The sequence below is a fragment of the Nasonia vitripennis genome, chromosome 5 (genome assembly GCF_009193385.2).
Source record: "Nasonia vitripennis strain AsymCx chromosome 5, Nvit_psr_1.1, whole genome shotgun sequence".
Classification (NCBI taxonomy): Eukaryota; Metazoa; Arthropoda; class Insecta; order Hymenoptera; family Pteromalidae; genus Nasonia; species Nasonia vitripennis.
The window spans coordinates 13,313,584-13,338,680 of NC_045761.1; the positions used below are offsets into that span (position 1 = coordinate 13,313,584).

At 49.0% G+C, this 25,097-nt stretch overlaps 1 protein-coding gene across 1 annotated transcript in view; it reads left to right on the top strand.

The window, feature by feature from the left end:
- The window catches only part of LOC100119203 (neurotrimin), a 265,784-nt gene that overhangs the window by 119,561 nt on the left and 121,126 nt on the right, over nucleotides 1–25,097 (top strand). Inside the window, exon 2 of the mRNA XM_031931958.2 lies at nucleotides 1,088–1,128. The gene's annotated coding sequence lies outside the window, so the exon portion shown is untranslated. The remainder of the gene's footprint in view (nucleotides 1–1,087; nucleotides 1,129–25,097) is intronic.

The following is a 25,097-nucleotide window of genomic DNA, read 5'->3' on the forward strand; positions in this document are numbered from 1 at the left end:
CGGCGGCGGGCCACGACATCAGCAAACTCATGCATATTACGGCCCGGTCGGTTGCCATAATTTAAGAGAACGCAATGGATCACACGCGCGCGCGCTCACACACACACACACTCGTCGCGCCCGCATGCGCGGGGAAGTTAATCAGGATCGAAGGTAATAGATGATAGGGCTGCAGAAATGACGCTCGAGTGACGTACGGGGTGCTGGGATAAATTTCCGCGGGCGTCCTGTCGCGCACCGAGGCTGTCGACCGCATAACAGCCGACCTTCCAATCTCTCTCCCTGCCTCTCCCTCTTCTCCGCGCTGCAGCTGCGGCATGTGTGATAGTACCTGTTTATGTGCGCAGACTTGCCGGGTGTGTCAGCACCGGCTGTATCAGCGCCTAACGGAATCAAGCGGAAACTCCGAGACGCCGCGCGGACCGTTACTCTTTGCTCTTGACCTTATTTCTCATTTCTTGACGGATTTCCGATAACGCGCTATCCATCCCTTTCCGTAATGAAGTGCAGTGCACGACACGCGGGCCCGCTCTCCAAATCACACGAGTGCAAATGATGAATGATAATTAAAACGAGGAGATGAGCTGATTAAGACTTTAAGGATCGCGTCTCTGAGGTTTCGCCGGGTTTGCAAAGCAAACTCAGCTCGGAGAGCGGTATTTGCACAGAGACAAGTATTATATCTTCAGTCTGCCTTACCCAACTTTGCTTCCTCTCCTCCCGCGGGCGGAGTATGTCTATAGTAACAATATTTTTACCTCCGCGGTTTCCTCTCCCCGGTATGACACGGTATGTGCAAGTAACAGCGGATCTGAAGTGGCATAAAAATATCCAGGCTCAGCTGCTAATCCCATCTCCTCTTCCGCGGATGAGAGTGATTCTAGTGTTACCCACTCTTTTGTCTTATCAGCTTACAGCTGCTACTTAATACTGTACGCAAAAAAGCATACCAATCCTCTTACAAGCTAGATGTTATTTTCCTTGTAAAAGCAGCCCACGTTAAATCATTTGAAATATTCATATCTTAAATACGAGACCAATTAATGAACGAGCGCTTGAAATAATAAATATTTAATTAACTTTTCAGGTTTTTTAGAGGAGGAAAGCTGAACGAAATAACGTCAAAAGGTAAGCAATTACTTTTCACTAATTATTCATAATGATTCAAATTGGCTTTTAATAACGGATAATGCATTTTTGAATTTTATTTAACTCACTCGAACTTCTATTGGGTCATAATTCATATTTTCATGTCAAATAATGAATAAAAAGTTCATTACGTTGCTCTCTTTGATAGTTTATAGGTCTTATTAGGGTATGATTAAAAGTTGCGTATCAGTGAAGAGAAATTAATATATTTACGATAAGTATGCAATACTTGTATTTAAAGTACAATGTGTTTGGTATAATCCAAGGGACTATTAGAAAATGTTTGTTAAAATTGGTGTGACCAAATAAAGGAAACGATTTTGACTATAAATTGCTATAAAAAATCTCCATTGATGTGCAGTACACAGGTATTCAGCAAACTAAATAATATATCAAACCAAACGTTTTTTTTTCAATGTGGCCATCAAAAGCGGAGTTTAACGAGTATTTTTCGCCGAAAACAAAAAATTAAAAGGCGTCAATACATTGGATACGGAAACTTTTAAAAATAAAAAAATTTTTAAAAAAGCTTTCAGTGCAGCGTGCATATTACACTTGTTTTTAAGCTTGGATAATGCTTTGATAAAAACTGCTACTAGCACAGATATACTTGACCATGTCAATGTAAAACTTGATGTTATATTGTTATTCAAATATTGGGAAGTTCGGCGAAAAATAAAATTCCGTCAGAAAAGCTAAAATATAGGAATCTAACTTTAGGGGTATCACACGTAAAAAGGAATAGCGAGGAATAGCAGCTGACAGCCAATCAGAAGTAAGCGTTAAACGGACTTGTTCCTTATTGAGGTGGTGGGGAGAGAACATGAAGGAATGAGTCCGTTTAAAGATTGCTTCTAATTGGCTGTCAGCTGCTGTTCCTCGGTGTACCTTTTTACGTGTGATAGCCCTTAGGCTCTCGAAATTAACCTATACCTGTGTACGTTTAAAAATAATTATGTGTGATGTTTTGCTTTGAAACAGGATAGGGTGTAATAAAAAATTGTCAGCTCTTTACTTATAATATGCCCCTCGCATAAATTTTTATCTTGTTAATCGGCATTGGTTAACAGAAAACAGAATTGGAATAGCGGGAATTATAAGAACTACATATAAATGCATGAATGTGTGTGAATGTAAATCATTGATATGCTTGCATTTAAATTCCGCGGAATAACCTATTTATTGCCGCATGAAATAACGAGAAATCAATGAGTCCCATAATTATACAGTCAAATTATACTCGACGCGAGTATGTGTGCTCTAGAGAGAGAGAGAGAGAGAGAGAGAGAGAGAGAGAGAGAGAGAGAGAGAGAGAGAGAGAGAGAGAGAGAGAGAGAGAGAGAGAGAGAGAGAACGTTACCCGCGCGTATTGCTGTATTGTACAATTCAGAGCATTCAGAGTAATTCTTGAAATGTACCAAAATGCGGTCTGCGTATTATTCAACGCAATATCATTATATTCAGTTAGCAACTGCAGAGCAATCTGCACACGTGTATCGATTCCTGCGTCGATTTTCCGAAATTTCGGCCTTATATTTTTGATCCGCTCGTTCAATTGCATCAAAGAAATAAACCAAAGAATGTCCTGGCCGGGCTGCGGCACTCCACGGCAATTACCATAGCGCGCCCTCTGGGTTTTCGGCACCGCACACTACAGCTTATACGCGGGATTTCAGCTAGCCGTATGCGCCCGCGCGTGAGCTGTGCGTGCGTGCGAGTGGCTCTCGGCAATGCGGCGGGGTTAGGCTTATTAAGCGTAACGACGAGAGCTGCGGGTTAAAAGGCTCATCGGATAAAGTGCAAGATGGCAAACCAGCGTCACGCGAGACTTCCGCTCGGCGAAAAGAAGAAAGAGCTACACACTCGCTGCTTTGCATAGAAATTAATTAACTCGTTATTCGACTCGATGTTTTTCTCCCCACTTTGTTCGCCCCGTTAATTCGCCGTCACCCGAAGATAAATAACTGCCATTTTGATGTCTGCATATCGGGGAGAAGGCCGAAGGCGAAACTATGAGATGGCCGAGCAAGTCGATCCGGAGAGTTCTTTTAATATCGTCTACTCGTACTCGGCCCCTTACTACTTGACACGCTTTACTCGTCCATTATACGCGGCAGGTTTTTCATCGTCCTTGTCGACGTCGTCTATCGATGTAAAAGATAAACACTTTTTTCACGGCACTCGCGGTAAGATGGCGTAGTGGTGCGCGGTTAAAGTTTGAAAATTACCTTCCCTCGACAGAACCTCGGAGAGAGAGAGAGAGAGAGAGAGAGAGAGAGAGAGAGAGCCTTTAATTTCGACAAAACGGAATTGAGAGGAAAAAAGAGCTTCTCGTCAAAGTAAAAGTCGCATGTTTTTCTGCGAAGCCGGATGTTTTCAAGTGCTCCCCGCACTCCTCCCTCTACGGCCGCGCACAGCCCACTAGGCGATATTTCTAGAGCCATCAGCGCCAATAGGTCCTTCTTGTCCTCGTTTCAGTCATTATTTTCCAATGTCGCCGGCAATATGTTCACATTGAGGAAAGTTCGACCTACTCCTGCTGCAGCGGAGACTAGCTTCCCATTCGTTGCTATACGGCGCTTCTGCTAACGCTAGTGCTACTGCTGGATAATCCTTGAAACTTTTGGCTTTACTCTCTTCGAGAGCCTTTTCGAGTTGCCACTTTGCTAGATGCGGCAGAAGCAACTCTAAGCTCGCCGTATAGACACCCGAAGCGCCTCAAGACGGCATAACCGCTGATTATTAATGAAAGAGTATACGGATTATCAAGAGCGAAAGGAATCGTAATCTTAAATGAATTTCCAGAGATTTTACGACGCTATTTATAGAATCACTGCAGTTATAAATTTTGAGATGTTAATGCGCGCAGTAATAATACAGCTTTTCTATTACTCATAAATATTCCTGCGTTATTTATGCGCGCTCTCTCTCTGCATCTCGACCATTTTCTCGGAATAAGCCGTTATTCAGATTTTCTCAATTCTAGAACGATACACCATTAAAAAATTATAAGTTCTCCATCGTTATAGCCACTTCGAGTGTTTGGCCATATAGCTTATTAGATTATGAAAGAGCAAAAGTGGTTACGCTAAGTAGATATAGAGTAGGATACACGCGACGACGTAATCCGTATCGTGGTTCGGATAATACTGTCCCAAAACTTGACGTTTAACCATAAATTTTCGGCAAATTCAGGCGCCGGAGCCCCTAGTTCCTTGACTTTTGCCGGCTAAGCTCTGCCCCCGCCCCCTCGAATGCCACTAGAGACCTGGCTTTTGTTAGCAACGTAAAACTAAGTGTTTAAGATTGCGAACACGATATTGCTCGCTGTATACCGGAAATTTTTTGGAGACACTTTTTCTCTCAACGCAATTTTCTCGGAAAAAACTAATTCGACTCATTACGGCGTTTTCAGTTAGTTTACAAAGGAATATTATGTACAGCAGGGCCAGTAGGTAGTCTCCGGGCTTTCGCGAATTTTAATAATAAACAATATTAGAATTTGTTTGAAGTTTCATTACTAAGTTAGCGAGCGTCTCGTGTAATGTAAATATAGCCTCCTCTTCCCCCTCCTCTTTCTCTCTCCTCCCATGCTGAAATTGTGAACAAGTTTTATAACCAAAGTTTTCTTGGTAAACTTATACAATTACTCGACTTTTCCCTAAGTAGCTTCGCATTGAAATAAAGAATCGCGATTTATTAGTCGGGCCCGGCAGAGAGAGAGAGAGAGAGAGAGAGAGAGAGAGAGAGAGAGAGAGAGAGCAGCTGCGCTTTTCAACCTGATTTAAAGATTTTCTAACGAAGCTGCGACCAGCGTGGGTGTTTGCGCAGCGCGGCGAGTCGCGCGTTTAAATGATTGCTGCTCGTCAACGTTTGCGCTACTGCACTGGCGCCGGAGTCAAAGAGCAAAGACGCGAGTGGCGCAGGCTTCGGCTCGTGGCTCTATCAAACTGGGTAAATTAGTAGGGCTAATTTCTCACTGAGACGTCCAGGTCGACAGTCGACGAGTCGAAGCAGTAGTCTAAAGCGCATTAATAAACAGGCGCGCGCGCGCGAGCGTTACCTATTTCGTCGACGTCTCGGGGCAAGCGCTGCTCACTAGCGTGGCTGCCACATTTCGCGCACGGTTGTCGGAATGCAGTGTCCTTCTTTTGGAAAATATGGGACGGCTCGCTGAAAATTTGATCGACTGCTCTTCATGCTCCGGTGCGCGCTTCTTATTTTAATGCGGCGGCAATGGATTGACTCGTGCATAAAAGACTCTCTTCCAGGGGAACATGACGGAACAATGACGTATTCGGAAAGAAATTCGCCGCGAAACGTCAAAGCGCAGAACTAAGTTTCTTCTATACGTGCATAGAAGCCAGCGATTGCTGCGGGCCTCTGCTGTGGCGCAGGAAAACAAGCGAATTCGAAACTAAGAGATTAAATCTGTTGTGGAAATTTATACGCTTTATAAATTTCATCAAGAAAATCGGCGAAAGGCGCGGGGGCGCCGCAGCCGCCGCCGCCGACGACGGCCAGCGAGCCGTCTCGAGGTAAGATTCATTTAGAGTTAAAATTATCCCTGCGCGCAGCGCTATATACGCGCGGCTCCGCGCTACGGCGGTACTTCGTCTTTCGTGCCCCCCTCCCCCCACTTTATCGTCCGGCCAAAACGAGGAAACAATCCTTCAGGAAAGATGAATGGCAGCGGCCTTAATGGTCTTGTGCAAAAGAGACTTCCGAAAGTGCGCGTACGCGCGACGGGCGAAGCTCTATAAGTGAAACGCTGAAACTCGCCGATCGTTGAGGGAGCGAGGCGGACTTTCGTCTCTCTCTCTCTCTCTCTCTCTCTCTCTCTCTCTCTCTTGAGGAGAGAATGACTGTCTCCCACTGCCGCTGCCGCTGCTGCGACCAGCAAAATATTATTCAAAGCCAGAGAGAAGTACAAAGTACAAGGAGGAGGAAAAAAGAGAAGAGAGAGAGAGAGAGAGAGAGAGAGAGAGCTTGGAAATAGCGTAGAACGCCCGCGCAAGAGAGCGCATTGTGATGAAAAAAAAAATATATATATATATATATATATATATATATATATATAAGCGACGGGCTGCCGCTGTGCCTGTCGGGACGCGGCCCGCTCTACCTTATATAGACCTAAAGTAGAAATCGACTGTACGCGACGCCAACTTCATTTAAGTTCTTCATCCAGCCGCTCGGCGGGGCTTGGCTTTGCGTCTCCCCCCTCTTCACACTAACTTTCCATATCAGGCGCATTAAAAAAGGAGAGTAAGAAACAGTCGAGAGCTCGGCCGGACACGCCAAATGAGAAATAAGCAACGAGACGAGGCGCGGCTCCGCCTGGAAAGTTGTTGCGAAAACGTTTTGCTCCGTCTCTCGCTCTCTCACTCTCAGAGCCAACTCTTATTTTTCAGAGGCTGCTCCGAGAAAGCTTAAACTCGTTCCGTACAAATGGCAGAGCGGTGTATGTTATATATTTTAAAAATATCCAAGAGAGAGAGAGAGAGAGACAGAGAGAGAGAGAGAGAGAGAGAGAGCAGTCGGGGCGCAAGTTTTCTCGGCTCGAAATTATTCAGGTTAATTAAATCCAGCTCCATAGACGCGTCCGCGCGCGCTCAGAAAAAGTCGCAAGATCACGTTATGTACTTAACTATAATGCGCTCGCGCGCCGCTGCCGCAAGGATGGCCTCATTGAGTTTCAAGTTTTGCGGGCAATGCCTCGCTCTTTCCTCTTCTTTGTCTCGCTCACTCTCTCTCGTCGAGAACTCGGGGGGTGACCGCGAGCAGCGCTATATACTAGTGCGCGAAGGGCTAGACGTAGTTAAGAACCGGAGTTTTCCCCGCAGAGAGAGAGAGAGAGAGAGAGAGAGAGAGAGAGAGAGAGAGAGAGAGAGAGAGAGAGAGAGAGAGAGAGAGAGATAGGAGGCTGCAGCGCGGCGCTGCGAGAAAGAGGAAAAAAATCGAGACCGAGAGCTGGGACTTTTATTTCATCCAGTCGGTGGAAATGAGCTGCAGTTCGCCTCGGATTATGCATTGCGCTAAAATGCAGATACAAATTTCCCCTCGAGACCCATGACCTCGTTCTTTTCTCGGCTCTGCGCGCGTATACCTCTCGGCTTTCCTCCCGCTCCTCCGTCTCCTTCTCCGGCCATCTATTTATCTATCCGTTTCGCTTGCTTTCTTTTCCTCCCCCACAAACATTCCTATATACTCTCCTCGTGGGCGATCCACTTGGCGCTTCACTTTTTGCTCCTTTTTCTCCTCGTCGCCCTTTTTCGTTGTCTCGCTACATTTCGATGCTCTTCCACCGCATAACTACTCGAGACGCTGCGCGCTCGTCGGAAGGATGCAGCAGGACGCGACGGCCTTGCCCATTAACTTTGTTCCGCTGGCCATTTCTCTTGCTTAATTCTCTTGGAAAATACTGATGCTCAGTCTGCGAGGCTCGCTTTAATTGATAGGTCCTTCGTTGAATTCCAAAGCTTTCTTTTTCCGCGTAGGCCCGCTCTTATTATTTCCTCGGCCCTTTTCTCTTTTATTCTTCTTCGAGTTGAGTGTTATTCTCTTCTTCGGAAAAACAGGATACTCGAGAAGAACGCGCGCGTATGTACTATAGTGTATAGGTACACATCAATTCGCGGCAGGAGAAAAATGATGTTGACTCTGCGATCCGTGCGGGGCGCTTCGTCTTTTTGCCGCTGCTCAAAAGAGGCAGTTATTACAAGCGAAATGGTAATTCCGAGCAAATCGGATAGTCACTGCGGCATAATCGCGAGGAAAAGAGAAGCGCGAGTACACACAGGGCTCCGCGTTCTACAATTCAGATGAGAGAGGGAGGGAGGCGAATTAAGAATGTTTTTTGTCGTACACTCGGAACGAGCGCGCGCCGCTCGAGTCGATGGAAATTCGCATACACAAGCTCCTTTTACTCCGCAAAATTCGGCGCTCCTTCCTCTTCCTATCGTTGCGCGCATCGGAGCCGTGCCAGTATTTTCCTCCTTAAGAGGGCGAGAGGGATAGAGCAGCTTCCAAGTGGTTAAAGCGAGATCGACTTTCATCCATTGTGCGCGCAGCTCTGAAGGAGTATCTCGCTTAACGTCCGGCGAACGCGTGTGTTCGCGCAGCAATCCCATAGCAGCTGGTGGGAGCTTTGTATGACTGGCTGCCGCTGCCGCTCCTGGTGCATTAGACAGAATAATACGGCTGGAGGAATTCCAATTGTACGACTGCGTCGTTCGGTTTAACGATTTCGTCCGAGTTACAGCGTTTCGCGCGAGCAGCCGAGTAGACCGCGACGCTGCGCGCGAGCTGAGAGGAAGTAGCGCAGGGAAGCTACGCGCGCGCGTTCAAGTGACTACGGCCTGCAGCGAGATATACTGCTGTGATTATAGTTATACCCTCCTCCTCCTCCACCTCCTCTTCTCGTATGGCTATGTAGCCGCGCGTATACAGATATACGCGCGGGAGGGAGAGCGCGGGCATCTCCAAGGAGCTGGGATCAGTAGCGTCCGGTTTCCGGGGCGAGAAGAAACAGCCAAGAGCGCGCGCGCCCAGCTAACGGCCGATTTCGCCAAACAAACTCGCAGCTCTCTCCCTCTCGGAGAATCAAGCGGAATCGCCCCATCTCCAGCTCCATACTCTTTCAACACTCCTTTTTCATGCTGCTGCTGCTGCTGCTGCTGCTGCGCCACTGCAGTATCCTCTACCACACACACACACACACACACACACACACACACCCACACACTCGCGCACACCTCGTTTTTACGCGAACGAGTCTTATACGGCTTGTTTTGCGCAGAGCCGGCTCTGTTATACTGCGCCGAGTTAATTGATCCTTTCCCGCGAGCTTAGCCTTGTTAGCCCGAGATTGCAGCGGCCCAGTCGTCGGATCCATTTTTCAATTTGCAAAGTGCATTAAAAAAGAAAGCTCTCCCACTCGCGCGCTTATCCGGCGCACGCAGATTATAATGCCAGTCAGCGCTGCGGCGCGATACCCGGCATCCTTGTTCTCCCGGCTTTCTCTCTCTCTCTCTCTCTCTCTCTCTCTCTCTCTCTATCTCTCTCTCTCTCTCTCTCTCTCTCCCTCTCCTGCTGGCCTCAAAGTCTGAATAAACTTTGCCGAGGGAGTTGTAGTCCTGAGGGCACAAACTGCTGCTGCTCAAGATCTGATACAGCCGATCGTCTTGTTTCGCGCTACTCCGCTCCGGCGTGCCAGTTGTTTTAACCAGCTTCGTGTGTACATACCTGCGGCTCGCAAAGTCCCTCTCGGCAGCTGCAAGAGCCTCGCGCGTCCTTGTTTATACTTTTCTCCCCGAACATTTTTCCCTAACGATCGCTGTGCACCGCAACTCCGCGCCAGCCTACGCTCTATAACGCATACCTCAACAAGTGCGAGAGCTGCAATTTTAATCTTGATTTTATCTAATTGCGTGCGGTACTCGTTGTTTTGCTTCTGCGTTTGTCGTACGCCGCGCGTATTGAAGAAAAATAAGTACGCGTCGCGCCATTAAAAAAATTGCTACCCCGTGTATTTTAATCCCCTGAACTAAGAGCATTGCGTTAATTCTCTGGAGATTCGCCGCGGAGTATACACGCTGAATAAGCATCGATTATGTAGGTTACGGTATAGATATAAACTTTTAATATTATTTAAAGCGCGTATTTACACGCGTTTGTTTTGCATGTATTTTCAATTCGCTCGCTGCAGCGCTTCACTCGCTTAAATAAACGAGTTATCGATTGAATTCGTTTTCGCGGACTCGGATACATTTTTCACATTTTCATATCGCAGTAGCATTAAACGTCATTAATTCGTTAGGATAATCTCGTTCGAGCAATGAGGTACGGAAATTCGGTCGGTTTGTATAGCCTTTACAAAACATTTCTCTGATGACCTCGTTCATTGGCCTCTTCCCAAAGTATTTTCTCGCTTGATGAATTGCGCCCATTTTTTTTTCTAATTATTATACTCGCAAGTGCAACGGTTAGCGAGAAGTCTGGATTGTAAAGTAAAGTTTGGAGAAAGGATTTAGAAAAGAGTGCTGCAACTGATGATAATTAATTCTAGAACAGCCGATGTAGAAAATTTTTTGCATAGAAAATTCATTTGAATACGATTTTCAGTTGCGCATATGTCAAAACTCAATTAAATTCTCAAATTAGCAATCGGCAACATGATTTTTGCCCGGAAATTCGATTAAACCACACACAGCTCTGAAATTCGAGAAAATTCTTTCTTCCATAGCATTATTTACCACTCGACTCCTTTATCTCTTTGTAGGAACAGTATCGAATAGCTCATTACGCAATTCACTCACGAGATAAATCGAAAACGTCGAGAAAGAAGCCTTTGTACTCTTTACATCCGTGGAATGTGGTAAATGAAGAATAGCATGATTGCATTATCATAAAAAGTTGTGTAATTAAGTCTCGGAGCTCTTGATTTCTTTTAAAAAGTAGCGATCGCGCGGCACAGTAGCGCAGTCGATTCGAAGTATTTTCGCAAATTATGCCCCGCGGAGAAATTGCCGCTCCCGTATTTGAGGAAAAGTGTCGCGCGCGGGAAATCGTAAAAAGAAAATGGAGTTGGACGTTTATTGGCAATTTCGAAGCTCTGTAAATTTGTCAAGTTTTTAGACTCGAGTTAGCACGACGCCGACGACGACGACGACGCCGTCGGCGGCGGCGGACGTCCCTGTGTGTACACAGGCGCACATCGCGTGTGCCGCGCGCGTCTGTATTATACCCGCTTTCTCATGAGTAGAAGCGAGAGAAAAGGAAACGCTCGGCGAAGATTGGATGTGTAGGGAGGAGGGCGGTAGCCGGGCGAAAAAAATGAGCAGAGAAAAAGGAAAAAAAGAGTCGAATGAGCGGCTGCGAAATGAATAGGCGAAGAAATCAAGAAAAATAATGTAACCTGCATGCTGGCACCACACCCCCGGCAGCACAGACACACGAGGGAAAAGCAAGAAAAAATCAAGAGAGAGAAACAGAAAGGGCGCGAGAAGAGGTCTAGAAAGTGATGGAAGCTGATGGAATTAACAACGCGTATCAGAGCGGCGGAGAAAAGAAAAAGTCGGAGAAAGAGGATGCAGCGGCTGGTTCGGGTTCGGGGTTCGTGTGTACTGGATCACAGAGTGAGAGAGAGAGGAAACTGGGGAGCGAGCGACGGGAGGGGGAAGGGAGAGAGAGAGAGAGAGAGAGAGAGAGAGAGAGAGAGAGAATCAGAAATGACGGAAGGAAACTAACGCTTCGGGGCACACGCTCTGGTGCCGAGCGCCCGCGCGAGCAGCCGAGCAGGAGACGATTTATAGAGGATAAGGGGGTGGAGTGGAGTACGTCGCTGGCGCCATATAACCATCATTCATTTTGTCAATAGCGCTCACCCACACAATGGCTCGCATACGTGTGCGTGCACACACGTACTGGCGCGCGATGCCGCCGTAGAGCGGAACTTGTACTGCACGCGCGCATCCGAACGCGAACAGCTTTATTCTTTCGCTGCATACGGGCGTGGTGCGCGCGATTTCAAATAGACATGCCGCGAGCTTCGATACACATGTGCATACGCTAAGCCCTCTATTGATGGCCAGACAGGCTCGCAAAGCTAGAACGGCAGTGCAGCTAACAAAAGCGGAAGTGGAAGCTGTAGACAGAAATTAAGCGAAAAAAAGCTCTGCTTTCCTCGCTCGCACTTCATTAGCTTGCCAAGCACAGTAGTGCGATATTATTCGCGACAAGGCGATTGCGCGCCGCCTCCGTACCTCGGTACAGTGCGAGGCAATCTCCGACAGGCTTATAATTGAAACCGCAACGATAATTCCCTAATTACTTTGAGTCAATCGAGCGAGCGGCTCGGCTCGACGCGTATACCGATAGCGTTGAATCGCCGAACGCTCCGATGCGTACGTACGGCAACTCGTCGTCGTAGAGAACCGAAAGAGAACAGCGTTCAGTGTGTCCATGCCCTGCACATTCGCGAAGAGCGACGAGATTTCGCTACCAGGTCACATGGAAAAGCAGAAGACGAGAGAGATTATATATTTTTATACGGAGCATGAAAGGCGAGTCGGATGATCAGCCGGCTGATGAAAGTGTATATTTCTGCAAAAGAGACAGTTTTTAATGGCGACGGCTTGGTGCATTGCTCAATTTCAAAGGCCATAAAGCGTCCGTTTCTCATGCTCGCCTGTTTTCCGTTTTACGATCACGCAGTTATGGCCGCTCGCTCTCTCGCGCGCTATACTCTGCTGCAGCCGCGAGAGGGAGAGAGAAGAAGGCCGCGGATCGTATAGCCGGTCCGACGGCGGCGCTTGCTCAATGAACGCGCGCGCGGACTCATTCAAGCTCGTCCCGGGCCTCGTTAAATCGCAGCGAGATGCGCGCAGATTTTCAGGAGATTAGGTTTAAGAATCGCCCTGAAAAATCTCAGCTCGCGCCACGGCGCTGCTCTCCACTTCTTAATTCGCCTCCGCGGCGGAGGCAAATGAGCGAAGAAAGTGGCTGAGTTATACGCATCGCGCCGAATCCCACGTGAGAGTGGAGCCAAGAAATTGATTACCTGGGGGAGTCCGTCACTCCGCTGCAGCGTCCTGTGTATTCATGGCCGCCCACGCGCACAAGAGCGCACACCACCGAGTGGGAAAAAAGTACTTAACAGCCTTGAAATATTATACGGCTCGTTTCTGTCCGTGCGGCGGCTCACCGAGACACGTAAATTCCTCCAGAGGCTACGCTCGCTCTGTCTTTTTACCGGAGCTTTTATTATGAAACAAAGCGCAGAGGGCGGAATTGCGAGCACGCGGAAATAGAACTGATATGCCACTCGATTGTGCGCAAAGGTGATTTCATCGAGAGGCCGATATTTATAGTTTCGATGACCCTCCGCTCTGCGAGAAAAAAGGCCGGTATAATTGAGTTGGACAGCTTTGCGGCGGCGGCGGCTCGTATATCCGCGTCTCTCGATCATCATCGGAGATAGGGGATACTTTAATTGAAAAAGTTTCGATTTGTTTGTCTCTTTTAAATGGGAGAGCGGAAAACAGTCGCAAAAGTAGAAACAGCGCGCGACAGTTTCCGATTTAAGAAGCACTTGGACTGTCGCTCCTTCGAGCCCCGCTGACTGCCGTGCGATATTGCTTTTTTTCGTTCCTCCTCCTGGAGGATCGGCGCGGGCAATCCGCCTGATTTTTCTCTGAATTATTGTCTCCGCACACTCTCTGCGTATGAGCAGAAGCTATGGTATAGCGAGCAGCACAGAGAGGAGAATTAAAAATTCTCCTCGTGGGGCGAGGAGAGGCAGAGCGGAATATAACGGCGGCGAGGTACGTTCGCGCTTTACGCGAGAGCTTCCGGCGGCGCTTGGCTCGCTCGGCTCGAGTGCGAAAATATTTCCAGAGGAAACCATCTGCAGTGCGCACTATTTCTTTCCCGTTGCATTAGTAATGCACGTTTCCGTACTCGGGACACTGATGGATGGCGATAACCGCGCGGCGATGCCGCCTCTGCGCGAGAGAAAGTGCAAGAGGAAGAGGTAGTTTTTCCAGGAGCTCAGCCCGCCTCATCTCAAATAGCTATATTCCGACAACGGCGACGTCCTCTTCAGCCTCGCGGCGCTTCTATGTGCCGCCAGCTCATGTCTGCACCTCGCAGTGCGCCCCCGGTGCAGCGTCGTATATGCGGGGAATTTTCTAGGATGAAAATCAATAGGTCCGCATAAACGTGCCAAGAGAGAGAGGTTGCGCGGCACGTCGCTCTGATGAACGGCGTTACATGCGACGCATATCCGAGATGCCGCCGCCGCGCGACTATTTTGCCAACAATACAGGAGGTGTGCCGAGCGCGCAACGGATTTTCCGATGTAGATCACGTGCCGCTGCTGCCGCGGGCTGTGTGCAGCGCTGCACGCGAGTGCAGGTGAACGCGCTCGCGAGGAAAGGAAAATTTTACCAAGGCCTACCTACCCCATGCTGTATACTATGCTCTACCTGCGTACTCGAGCGACTCGTATGAAACGTTAAGCAGCCCCGCTCTCTCTCTCTCTCTCTCTCTCTCTCTCTCTCTCTCTCTCTCTCTCTCTCCCTCTCGGCTCTGTAATCAATCGCGCGCGCGGCAAACGTATACATCAGCAAAAGGAGAAGCGCAAACAGTTTCGTCGGTTCCTCCGGCCGACTCGTCCCCCCCCCCCCCCCGCGGTAATTGTTAAGCGGAAAGTTCGCGCTAAGTACCAGCAGAGAGACGGCAAAGTTCGCCCGCCAGGCAAGTGCTTTTTATCTTTGGCATTAATTTAAAGTTTCAAATTCAACGGCCGAACATCCGAGAGAGCGCGTTACCGTCGAGCCTGCGACAATGCGCGCTTGTTATTCGGATCCGGCGCGCGGCGGTACTGCAGATATAATATTATTGTTGTTTGAGCAAATTTTCTCGAGCGGTGCTAGGGGGGAGATCGTTCCCGGGGATTTATTTGCGCGTATGACAGTTCGCGGGAATTGCTTAACTAAGCACAAAGTGTGTTTATACGCAAAAGGAGCCCGCGAAAGCGGGCAAAAAATAAATCGACGCCGCGAATTCAAAGGAATGAATTAAGTTTTATGCTCACCTCGAAAAATAGAGATACAACTTTGCCGTCAGCGCGGTATATAACGCGGGGCCGCGAGCGAGCGCCTGTGTACGTGTGTGTGAATGCCTTTCGGACAAAGCCGGCGCCAGCGGGCCGCAGTGCCCTGCAACAGTTTCACTTCCTCTGGGGCGCACTTCAAGCTGTAGCTGGGTAAATCGAGTGAACGCAAGTGCATTCGACGGTACTATACGCAAACCCCTTCCCTTTCTCTCTCTCTCTCTCTCTCTCTCTCTCTCTCTCTCTCTTTCTTCCTCGTCTTCCGCGAGTTTCGAAATTTTTTGCTCGCCAGAGTGGGAGGTAGAGACACGACGAGCAGAGCTGCTGCTGCACATATGCGAATCGTGATTCGCAGCTTATTTTTCTTCCGAAGCGCGCGACATTTGTCCTACTTTTTCCAATGGCCTCTCACTCTCTCTCTCTCTCTCTCTCTCTCCCGATATTCGCGTGCCGCGAGAGTTAAAAAATGTTCCGGGAAAGCTCCTTCCTCCTGCGAGCGCTTCCATCATTCCAGTCTGCCTCAATAGGTCGACATTCGTCCAGTTGCTCGGGCGACGTCCTTTGTGTGCAATTGATTAACGTCTCGGGGAAAGAGCGTCGGCGCAGCGAGCAAGCAGCTCGTCCGACGGCCTAATGATTCGACGACTCGACGATTTATTGGTATGACGATGTAATTAAGCACTGGCGCGCGAAGTGCCCGGGCCAAGAGCTTGTCGCGCTCGCCACGAGTCATTGTGTGCGCGAGCGAGAGATGAGAGAGACCTGTGGTGCCCTCGCAGCGGGCAGTTACGTGAACTTGACGATAGCAAAGTAATTTGGCGCCAGCGCCAGAACGGATATTCGATTATACTCTCTTGCATCTGTATCCCCCGCGCGCGCGAGCGAGCGAGGCTTGGCATTCTTTCGTCCACTTGTTTTTCCCCCCTTGCCCTACTGCCGCTGCTATCTCTCTTCGGAATCTCCTCCTTTTTCGCTTATCCACTGCTTTTTCCATCTCCTCTCCCTCCTTTTGTCTTCTTTTTAAGCGAAATTCATCTCTATTAAAATCAGAAAGCACGGCTATACCTATAAGCATGAAAGTTGAAGAATCTGCATTCCGGCAGACAGTCGCGCGCGACTAGCTGCGCGGGACAATTGATATCGAGAAGTCGTAAAATTGAGTTATGTTCGCTGCAGGTGTACACGCGGCAACAAAGCCAGTGCATCGCAAAAAAGTTCGATATTTTATTGAGAGCGTGCGCGGGGCGCAATAAAAAAGGTCCATTGTCACGCGTACGCGCCCGCGCAAACAAACCGGGCATGTATAAACACTCAATGATAATCCATTATCCATCGAGCTGACGCGACGCAGCTCTAAACAGGCATTTGAATACGAGACGCGCAGCCAGCGCGAGAGCTTAAAACGATACAGTTTCTCCTTCTCTCCAACAAAGTCGTAACGATGGTCGTAACCATCGTCAACTCGCAAAGTTCAATTCACGTGGGTATTCGGAAAATTGAAACTTCACGGACTTCGCGCGTGTGCGGCTGAGGCAAAGGAAAGCGAGCGTCGCGCCGCGGCGTTATGTATACCTATATAGGGGTGAGCTGGAGCCGAGTGGAACGGCTGCAGGGAGACGGAAGAAGCGAGAGGGAGGAAAGAGAAAGCGCGAGCTCGGCGGCGTCGCAATGCTCGTAAAATCTTCATGTCGCATTCGTGAGCCGAATTTGCGAAATTCGGATAGAGATCCGGGATTCCAAAGTAGCATCGTCAGTAGCAAACTTGTAACAAATAAGAGAATTCGCCGCCGCCCCGGCAAGCCAATCCGCGCTTTTATTCGTCCTAGGAAAATTTTCCAGCAAACTTTGCCAGCCAGCTCTTAAAAATGGATTTCCTGTGTATACGCATTTTTTCCATCGCTCTCCGCCGCCGCGCCAGCGCGCGCGTGCCTTGTCGGGAGATCGGCCCCGACGACGCTCCAAACTTTTCATTTTTATACACGTTCGAGACCTTCGGAAAACTTGATTAAGTATTGAACTCGAATTTTCGACTTGACAACTTTTATTGGCCGCGCCAGGGACGGAGGGGCACGGAGTCTGGCGGAAAGCATTTTCGACGTGAAAAATAAAAAAACAAAAGAACACAAAATTGCAAAACGAATTAATTTAAGTCTTACGTATCAGTGGATTCGTCGAGTCGTCGGCGAATGTGATTGGCACATAGCCTGAAGAGACGCACGCGTTTCAAAGGGAGCCAAATTGAAAATTGTCGCTCGAGATTACGCGTGTACATATACATAGCCGAAAGGTCATACGGAGTCAAGTGTCGTATATATACATGTATATCGCGCGCGCAGGACGCGCAGAGGGAGTGAGGGAGATCCGAAGTCGCTTGAGGAACATGACCTCACGTACGGTGTAGCGTAGCTGAGGCAGCTACTTTTACGTCGCTACACTTGATTGGATAACATAAAGTGACAGCGTTGCGCTTGGACGCTGTCCACTTGGCAGCAATCGAGCCGGTAACATGAGCGATCTCTCTCTATCTCCCCAACCCCCCACCACCCTTTAAGCAGTTTCTTCTTGACTCTTGGTTAAAAGCGCTTAATCGCGTTCCACTTTATTGTCCCGCTGGCCTTTTTTCCGCGTGCAGCTGACCCACTTACGGACAGCGAGCGATTTAATCGAAAATGTAATCGATGCAGCAACGTGTCATTATACGAGTATAGTATATGACGGTTAATAAGCAGGATGAGTCTAGGGAGGGATACAATGAACGCTCGTTTGCTGATTAGCGATCGAATTAATGAGTTAATTTCATATATGGACTGGGGGCGTATAAACGTCCAGGTGCATCAATCAACAACGGATTCCGAGTGCGCATCGCTCGAATTCGATTCTGATGAGAATTTACACGGGCGCATTGTCAGCGCAAAGTCGTCGGTGGTATACTTCTGATAAGCATATGTCATAAATAATCCTGGCCCAAATGATCCGCGTTGCGCGCGGCTATCTGCAGCGCTCGGACATGAGCCATTGATTTCCAGCGAAATACGCTTGCGCCAACAGAACGAACGCTGGGGCTTGTACTTCCTCTCTCTCTCTGCAAGCATAGCTGGTTCGCAAGCGCTCTGCGTGTGTATTTAAATGGCTACGTAAATTATTTCCAATTAAGTAAGTATATTAAGCGTGTGGCGTATATCTGAAGTTAATTAAAAAAACTGCCTATCTATGCCCCGATAATAAGCAATATTGCACACGTTTATTTCGAATATTATATGCGAGTTCAATATTTTCATGTCAGCGAACGATTTGACTTAAAGCGGAAGATTGTATTACGAGAACGAGATAACGTTGGATTTTGTTTGAATTTTCGTTCATGGTACAGGTGCAGCGCACGATTCACGCGGGTAATTTGATTTTATTATCGTAAGAAGTAATGAAATCGAAAGTGAGACGGCAGTTATGTGGCCTCTTGATTGCGCCGCGCGGATAATGATAATACACTTTATTGGAGCGGCGGAGGCGGAGAGTATCTTGAAAAATACCATCGGCTCTCTTCGGGGAAGAAGACGGAAACCAGAGCGCAGTGGAGAATAGCAGGTAGATAGCCGCGCGTCAGACGCAATCGCGAGCCATTGCTTACGTACTCAATTGCAGCTAGAGTGCGGAGAGAGCGAGAGAGGATAGTCGAAGAGCAAGCCAATCGCAGCGCGCTCTTCTCTCTCTCTCTCTCTCTCTCTCTCTCTCTCTCTCTCTCTCTCTCTCTCCCGGCAGCGCAGTGATTTAAGCGGGTAGAACATTGTTTTCGAGAATGAATGGCTCGCGTGGCCATTAATGCGTCATTTCTTGGAGGGATGCCCGCGTTCGATGGTGAATCGGCCCGACGCCGTTGCTGCTGCTGCATCTCAGACAATTTGCCAATGCGATAACTTAGCCGGCTGCCTATACACGCAGCCGCACTACTTGCGCGTCGTCTCTCCCTCTCTTTCTGCGCTGCGGTTCCTTGCCCGCACCCCTTCTCCCTGCAGAATCGTACGGCGGGGAGCAGCGAGAGTCAACCACACTCGAGATTTATTTGCTTTATAAATGAGGCCCGATGTCCCGCGGCGTCGCGTCGACTCTTGATTCATGGTTCGCGAGCACGCCGCTATTTCCGAGCTGCGTCTATGAACTGCTACTCTTTTCTCTCTCTCTCTCTCTCTCTCTCTCTCTCTCTCTCTCTCTCTCTCTCTCACTTTGTTGCGTCTGATCCACTTTCCCGAGGAATCTCTCCGCGTGGTTCGCGATTTGGCTTTTGACCGCGGCTGCGCGGTGAAAAATTGAATCCTCTCGGGAGATGCGGTTCCGAGAAAACGATGACCACTTGCCATATCGAGAGGAGAATTCTTCCGCGCGAGTCTGATAAAATATTATTCATGCACGCCGGAGAGAGAGAGAGAGAGAGAGAGAGAGAGAGAGAGAGAGAGACGGAACGAGTCGTTGGAAAAACAATGGGGGCCGGGCCGAGTTTATTACCGCGAATTTGCTCCGCGTGTCACGTCGAGGCTTATCTCTTGTTTTATTTGGGCGCGCGATCGCGTTAAAAGCGACTAGCCTCGCCGCACGGCGCTCTCAACGTAAACACTCGAGCGAACAAACACTCGGCTCATTATTTTTCGCAAAATTAATGCCGCGGAAGTCGTTTTGAGTGTATTTTTTTTCGCTCGGCTCTCTCTCTCTCTCTCTCTCGGAACACATGATTAACGAGCCCTCTCGCGAGAGCGCTGCCGCTGTATAGCTATACGCGCGCGGCAGCGAGTACGTAATTTCGGCTTCTTTTATTTCACTCCGGCGTCGTTTAATAGGATCGTTCGCTCGTCGAAAAACAAGATTGATGCCTACGCCATAACTGTTCCGCGCTGCTCTCGCCTCGGCCGCCGACAATCGACGAAATAATCCGCGGCCAATTTATTACCGCCGCGGCGCGGCGAGAAAAAGTTTCATGACTAATATGCGATGATATGCGCCGATCGGCAAACTCGTGCACAGAGAGAGTATTGGCGCGCGCGCGCTTCAAAGGAAGAGCGGGAGAACTGTCAATACCAGAGGCCGAAGTACACACGCGTATGCGGCAGCGTATGTGTGCGCAGGGGGAGCGAGCGAACTTTTCTCCTTAGTTAAAGTATCAATATTTTTAGATGGCGCGCCGCCGCTACCTGCGAGATGCCACTTCCACTTTCCCGTGCTAGCGCCGGGCTACTTGTTTTTCGTTTCCCTCTCCGAGCTCGCTCTCGTCAGCAGCCTAGCTCCTCTCTCTCTCTCTCTCTCTCTCTCTCTCTCTCTCTCTCTCTCTCTCTCTCTCTCTCTCCCCGGTCTCGCGCGCTGCACGGAATACCTATTGATTTTCTTCGTTTGACTTATATTCCGATGTACGTCCCAGCGCGCGCGCGGGTAATTTTTTCGAGAACGCAATTCACGTTTTTCCGTAAATTGCACCGGGGCGGCGGCAGCGGAGCTCACTTTCCCGCCGGTATATGGCGCAGCGCGCTGCACGCAGCTATATACAGAGTTCGATTCGTTCGCGGCGCTCGCGCGCACTTCTCTAATGGACTGCCGGAGAGCTATAAATCTTATGTAAACGCGCTCGCCTGCATGTGTACCGATGTACTTTGCATGACGTCGGTGGTCGCGACTCGTAAAATATCGATGGACATATGCAAGCGCGCGGCGGCGGCGCCGATCGTCGGGTAAACATGCCGCTCGCTGCGCTGTACACTCTTCAATTGGCTGTGTGCCGTTAAATTTTCGAATAAAATTATCCTGCAGGTGCAACGGCTGTATACACGCGCGGATAATACGCTTTACCGGCGCCGCCGACGCAGGCTAATATATTGCGAATCGAATTTCAGCTAAGCTCCCGCGCGCCTCGCTCGACGACTTTCATCCGAAGTAACGCAGAGTGTTTTTCGCGTTGCGCTGTAAACAGCCAGCGTAGTAATTGTGCAAGTCGCAATAATATACAAGAAATTCGCAGAAGCGTTTATTTGCCCGGCAGCGCAGCAGCTCACGCGACCATGGATGTTGTTCCGCCGATTTTTTCCATCGAATAGCGCAGCTGCACGAAAGAAAGCAGCAGCAGCAGAAGCATAGGAGGCAAAAAGCGGGCGCTTCTTTCCCACGAGACGCAGAAAGTATTCAATCGTCCTTGCTTCCGATGCGCTGCTGCGCAGAGCCAGACGAGCTCTTCGGCCGCCGCCCCCCGTCTCCCCAAAAACAATTTCCACTCGACGAAATACCTATCCTCGGCCTTGCGCGCCCGGGAAAGTTCCTTGGCTCGCGATACTAGCACGAAGTAAACCAATTAACAGTTCGGAGTTCGGGAAATCTGGAACTTAGCTCTCGCTCGCTCGCCCTCTCTACTGGCTTCGGTATATTCTCTTCTAGCCGCTCCGCCGCGGCGACGGCTTCTTCTTCTTCTGCAGCCGCTCCACTGCCAAATCGCAGGCCCCACTTCCTTTTTCCGCCCTCCGCTCTATTATACACTCTGCTCTTGTTCTCGCTCTCCGCCCCCCTACTCTCGCACACGCATTTTATATAAATCACCGAGCGCGTTAGCGATGATCTTCGAGGGAAGTATAGAATACGAGAGGATTCGGCGAGAGCCGTAAAAAGAAGCGACGCTCATTTCCCGACGTGTGCGGGAGCAGCGGCGGGGGCCAGCGGGCAGCACGAGTGACCGAGTTGCAAACTAGTCCCGACAGTTGCGCGCTAATAGAATAATAATTTCTCCCTGCAGGACGCTGTAAATGGATGTTTAAGTAATTTGCGAACAAAAACTCACCGGCAACGCATGTAAGTATGCTCGAGCGTTACTGAGTTATATAGACAAAGGAATAGCCTCTCTCTCGCCGGAGCTTTTAATTAATTTCTGTTTACGTCGTCGAGTCGCTGCGCTGATGCTCGTCCCCGGCAGGAGGAGGAGGAGCGGGATAGTCGGAAGCTCCGCCGAACTTTCCAGTAAACGCCTTCCTCAACCCTATCGCCGCTAAGGAGTGTAATAACGTAAAGTGCGCGGCTCGCTGACAAGATTAGAGACACTTGATATTTTATGCTGCTGTTTGCCGGCTGAAAACTGCCACTTCGAAGCATGCCGCATCGAAAAGCTCGCCTTAGAGCTCCGACGCCTCGAATTTCATGGGCCCTTGTACTCGTACTACGCACTGCGTGCATTCGGAAATTTCTAATTCCTTTCAGCTACCCCGACGCGTATACGCAGAGAGAAAGAGGCGTCAAAATGTTTTTCCTTCCCTTTTCATCGTATTCATCAATCAAATCAAGGAGCCATTCACGTCGAACATGTTTATTAAAATATCCGAAAGTTGTTCGATTAAAGTTCACTCGTCGTAAAATGCGCTCACGTCAGGTCTATGATCGAGAGGTGAGCTTCACAGCGCGTCACCCACCCCAGCAGCAGCTTCCCTCTTCCTCTGTTATAAAGCGCTAGCGCGCGCAGCGAGCCCCTCTGGCGCTAAAATACGATCTGTTTTCAACTTTTTTTTCGCGGTCTCACGTCTCTCGTTCGTTCGCGCGCTCGCACACGCACCTCGAGAAATTTCGCTCGTCCACGCGTAAACTCTCCGCGTGCCTGTATATGTGGCTTATATGCGTGTATACTCGCTCTCTCGTTCAAAGTTGGGACGATGATGACGGCCGAGCGGATATCGGGAGCTAATTTTTTATACGTCACGCTCGCGCGTGTATCCCGACAGCAGCTCTCTCTCTCTCTCTCTCTCTCTCTCTCTCTCTCTCTCTCTCTCTCGTGTAATAAATAATGCATCCGGCAGCGCGGCAACGCGAAATATAAAAGAATCCGAAATTTACACGCCGGCCAATTGATTGATTTATTTTGCCCGGCTTATAAAAGCAAATCCTTGTTAATAAATACAATTTATTCCCGACACAACGCTGCAGCTTTTAATACCTGTCGGCCGCGCGAGTATAGGCGGCGCAATGCGTGTATAATTTCTCCGAGGACGCGGCCGCTGTTATATACTTCGCTGTAATTTTTGTCGGAGCCCGTTCAATAAATAAATTAGCTCAAGATGCCGGGCAAAAAAAAACGGCGGATCTGCATGAATTTCAATTAGCGCGCGAAAAAGGAGGAAAAAGTCGTGAATGGCGTCAGGTTAAATCAGCGCGAGAGCAGATTAGCTTCGACAAAATGAATAGGTCAACAAGTCTCTCTCGAGCCACTCGTTAATCGCTCATTAATCATGTCGCGGTATTTACCGAGTCGGATCGTTTTTTTTTCTCGTGGTAATCTTGTAGCTGAAATTGTAGTAAAGACATTAAGAATGAAAAGCCAGTCGCGGGGGCGGAGGAAAGTGAAAAGAAAGCGAAAAAGCTGCGGGCTTAACGAGTTTTTCATCGCGCGCTCTCTTTCGCTCTCACTCAGCCCGGCCGTTATGAAGCTCGCGAGCATCCCTCTCTCCGGGCGGCCAGAGAGCGTGGGCTATTCATAGGATTTGAAATTTCCTCATTATTGCAAGGAGGACGAGCTGCCGGCGGGCGGGAAAGGCGCTTCGCCCCGATGAGTTGAAGGACTTTTTTGATCCAGGGGCCGAGAGGCACGTCGAAAAGCGAGCGAAGCCCGAGTGACAGCGACACCGCTCGCGAGCGAGCGTATATGAAACGGCCCCGAATGAATATTAATTCGCTCATGTCGACATCGTCGACGTGCGACTGGAGTAAGAGCAGCGCGTGTGTGTCACGGAGATTTCCATTAAAAACTCGTTGGAACTGCGGCGATAGCTAATCTTCCTCGAGGAGAGAGACAGGCGCTGCGTCGGTGCGCCGCTTAGAGGCTGGGTCTCGAAAATATTAGCCGCAGAGAAAGCGGGAGCGAAAGAGAGCTGCAGAGGAATTCCGCGCTCTCGCTGCGCAGCTCATTCGTCGCGCGCGTCTCGCCTCGTGATTCCGCGCGGCACTGAATCTCTCTTTAGCTCTCGCGCGACTTTAAGCTCGCGTGACATCTCTAACGAAGAGCCGAGATTTCGCCCGTCTCTCTCTTAGCGAGCTCCCTCTGTGCACTTCGGCTAATGAAAACAACAGTATAAATTTCCAACCTCTCATTCCCGCTGCTCGCTAATCTCCAGGACGGGGCTCCTCCCGCCGCGCCGCGCTCTTTTCCGAATAATTATCGGAATAGCTTCTTTCCACGAGTAAATAGCTCGCGAGAGCGTTTGAGCCGGGCTGTCGCTGAGCTGCGCGCGGACCTCCTATTCATTATTACTCGGGATAATTTCATTATCGCGTGCACGCGCCGTAAGCTCTCCCGCTCTTCTCTTACGTATGATTACATACACACACACACACACACACACACCGATACGCGCTGATGAAAGATTGAAAGCGAGGATCGATTCCTAATTGGCGCGTAAAAATTCGCATGCGTCAGCGAAGGCTGCAGGGATATTGATAGAAACTCATTTGCCGGCGCCCGGTTCGAGATTGTCATCGTTATCGCGCGCGCGGCGAGACTTAAGCTGTAATCGTTGTCCTGCCAAATTGCACCGTTAATCACTTCATCGTCGACGAGCTGCGTGCGTAATTCGCGTACACACGTGCCCGGGTGTTAGCTCTGCACGTTATGCCCTGCCTATGCAAATTCAATCACTTTGCCTCGGCACGACGCGCGCGAACTAGCCTGTAGCAGCAACAGCAGCGCAGCGCCAGTGGTATTATAGCGGCTCTTTTCCGCGATTCGTAAATAGCCCTCTGTGTGTGTTCTGCCGATAATCAGGCGCGGCCTGCAGACGGGAGTATAGGCTACTCCCGTCAGCGGCTGTTTATTAATATAATCTCTCTAAATCTGTTCGAGTGATTTTTTCACTCTAAAAAAGAGTAGTTCATAGAATGACTCGCCCTTCGAGTGAAAACTATGAAGTCCCTATCTATAGGTTACTCGTTGTAGAGTGATTTCTATTGTCTTTCTTCGATCACTCTTTAAAGAGTAAGTCACTTGATAAGGAGCTCTCTCTTCGTCAACACGTGCTTCGTTAGAAAATGTGCAAAAGTGTTTGTTGCAGTATTTTTAACAATATAGGATGTCGACAATGATATCAAAGTTGCCTGAGGTGAGATCAAAATATATATTTACGATTCGTATGTACATACATATATGTGTATACGTATGCAATGTGCATGTATACGTGCATACATATAAAGAAGTTAGGTTAGGACATTAACAATAATAACAAATACTTTGTGTTTTTAGGAAACTTTAGATGCGTGTGATGCTCTAGACTCCAACATTTTTTATCATCTCGAATGTAATTGCAATACCTAACCTCAACCATAACCTGCAAAT